At 30.3% G+C, this 3,261-nt stretch overlaps 1 long non-coding RNA gene across 2 annotated transcripts; it reads left to right on the top strand.

Annotated features, from left to right (window-relative positions):
* The first annotated feature begins 870 nt into the window (after positions 1-870).
* On the top strand, positions 871-2,488 carry LOC130220454 (uncharacterized). Of its 2 annotated transcripts, none has more exons than XR_008836201.1 (3): positions 871-965; positions 1,073-1,217; positions 2,364-2,488. It is a non-coding gene; the product is annotated as an uncharacterized LOC130220454 (long non-coding RNA). The 2 variants fall into 2 exon arrangements; XR_008836200.1 differs by having other exon boundaries at positions 1,061-1,217.
* Positions 2,489-3,261: the final 773 nt, after the last annotated feature.

Here is a 3,261-nt window from a genome sequence, read left to right as displayed (position 1 = left end):
TATTACTGTCATCATGGCAAAGATAAAATAAATCAGTTATTAGAGATGAATTATTAAAACTATTATGATTAGAAATGTGTTGGAGAAATCTGCTCTCCGTTAAACAGAAATTGGGGTAAAAAAAATCAGGGGGGCTAATAATTCTGACTTCAACTGTGTGTGTATATATATATATATATATATATATATATATATATATATATATATATATATATATATATATATATATATATATATATATATATAGTATATATGTATATATGTATATATGTATGGTGAGTGAGTGAGATAAGCCTGTTGAGAAAAGAAGGCTGGAAAATTGCAGGGCATGTAATTGATTATGCCTTTATTTCCAGTAGGTAAAAATGCAACTTTTCATTATTCAAAGCATAACATAACCTCGTTTAACATAAACTGATGTATTGCACACATTATCATACCTATTACCAGTATAATTTGGCCTTTAACAATTTATTTAATAAAAGAAAGAATCTATCATCTCTAAATTGTGGTAAAGAGACGCAACAAGCTGTCTTCTCAAATATTATGTTAGTCATGATGTTAATGGTAAACTCAAGGATTACCTTGCACCTTCTCAGAATTTACCATTGATCATATGTATTACAAGAGGCAGGATTTTTTTAATGCAAGAAATGCTTTTTTTAAATCATAACTTAAACAGATTAAGGCTAATTTTGGACTACACTTAAATGACATTACAATTGCTTAAAGCAGAACTGAATGTATCTAGTAGTTTAGTGGGTTTAACTAATGTCACATCTGTTTTTATTCATTTCAGATGCAGAACCTTTAGACACTGGATTATGTCCTGGATTAAGTCCAATGTATTTATTGGAAACCGTAGAGAAATTGCAAATAAGTGGGTTGAAGACATAATTACTAATCTGTCTTCCATACATGTAACAAAAGACTGCAGAGGCCATATGAATTCATCTTGACTAAGGGTAAGGTTTTTCAGAATTAATCATTATTTAAAATTATTGTATTTTCTTTGTTAATATGTGCAGATTTGAAAAGAATGTACTTTCTTTTAATAAAGAACTCTTCACAGCACTGCATCTGAACAGTCACAACCTCACAGAGCAGCACAACCGCCCACTCAGGATCAGTGTTATGGTGCCATTTTGAAGCTGGAACCTCATCTTGTGTACAGAAAAGGTAGAGTTGAAAATTCACTGGTTGTCTTGTATTGTGTGGTAAGTCATAGTTTTATTATTTGTTTAATTTCATTGCAACACTAAGTAGTCCATTCTGTGGCCAATATGATATATAGGGCATAAAATGGGACTGATCTGATCATTGTTTGGATTTCTAATCAAGTACTCAAGGCGCTACACATGTAGCTGAAGTTAGCATCATTGAGTAGGACATTTCTTTCAGTATACTCTTAAAGAGATAGTTCACCCAAAAATGAAATGAAAACTCTGTCATAATGACTCATCCTTCATTTGTTCCAAATGTGTACTGAGTTTGCTTTCTTCAGTTAAACACAAAATATAGATTTTAAAGAAAGATGAAAATCTGTAAACATTGACTTCCATAGTATTTTTTTTTTACTCCTATGTATGTCAATGGTTTCAGGTTTTCAGCTTTCTTCAAAAAACTTCCTTCATGTTCCACACAAAGAAACTTGGAAGTTTTATAATAAAGGTTTACAACCACTTGAGGGAGAGTAAGTAGTGAACTATTCCTTTAACCAATCTAGTTGACTTTACTAGAAATTGTATAGAAACTCATTGCCTTAAACCCCTTACATTTATGCAAGATAAACTTAACAGCCCTACTTGAATTAAAATGTTACTGTAAGTCCAATAAGATTGTAAATGTTGTAAGTTAATTCAAGTATGGCTGTTTAGTTTCACCTTGTATAAAACATAAGTGGTTTAAGGCAACAGGTTTCTATGCAGTTTTTTAATAAAGTCAATTAGGTTGGGCTAAGACTGTAATGGGTTACAGTAATAGCAGTGAATCATGCAGCTATAACATAAATGTTTAGCCATGTAAAGTAATAAACTTGTCATAATTTAGCAATATTATTAGGGTGGAGCACTGTATGCTGTTGTAGTTTTCATATAATTGATGAGTGTGTTTTAAATAGCAAGAAGTGATCAGTGCAGTCACTATCCTCATATCTGAGTCTGTAGGACTGTCAGATCTGCTTGGAATACATGAAAACATGCTGAAAATGTTAAACTTATTCAAGCAGTTAATTCAAGAGTGCCAGATTTAATGACACTTTACAGATATAAATAAATATCACTGAAACTTTCTAAATGAAACCTAACAATCATCTTGATTCTTTGTTTCTTTAATGATATTGTGCACTTCTGATACCTTTACAGTGGCAAAACCTGGGATAACACATGGGAGCCTTCCAGGAATTCCCGACACTTTACACCCAAGTCTCCTCATGCCAACCGGTTTGCAATATGACAGTCTAGTCACCATAAACACCTGGACTCGCCAAGCACACATGGTTCTCAGTGTTTGTAAAAATGTTGCTATTCTTCAGTAAGTACTTAAATATGTTTTTGAAAAAGTGTTATAGCTTTTAGGTACTTTTGCTGTTAAGTTCAGAAAGTTGTCATTATAAACATTTTTGTATTGTCAAGAACTTGACTTGCTGTTGTGAAAGTTTGTTTTAATGGCATTTCCAAAGGCATCATTTGAAAAGATTTTTTGCAGTGCAGTTTTACTTGAGCTTGACATACCAGATGTATGACATGAATAAATATCACAAAATAAATAAATATAATAATAATAATTCAAAATATACATTTCCTTCAATTATAATTGTTTTTAATCATTTGCATATATATGTATGTAATAAAATATTGCAATAAAAACTGTTATAAAAATATATATTTTTTTGAGTTTTTTTTCTTGTTTTTTTTTTTTTTTTTTTTTTTTTGTGGTATTATAAATAAATTATAAATGTTTCATTAAAAATGTATTGTCTTTATTTGCATACTCATTTACACTATTTTTACTATTTAATGGGCACAATATTTGTCCTTGAAGTTTGACATATTTATATTTGGATACCTACAGGATGCAGGGTCAATTTACAGGAAATGCTGAACTATATTTGTTTTCAAACATGACATTTATTATTTTATTATTCATTTCAAATGAATGCCTATGATCTGGTTTCACTGTGATAATTTTGCACATCAGGTTACACCCACAAAGGAATCTCGCTGTAAATATACATTTGTATTTTAATAAGACATAATATTT

This window comes from Danio aesculapii, unplaced genomic scaffold, assembly GCF_903798145.1.
Source record: "Danio aesculapii unplaced genomic scaffold, fDanAes4.1, whole genome shotgun sequence".
In the NCBI taxonomy this organism is placed as follows: Eukaryota; Metazoa; Chordata; class Actinopteri; order Cypriniformes; family Danionidae; genus Danio; species Danio aesculapii.
This window is presented reverse-complemented; position numbering and strand designations above follow the sequence as displayed.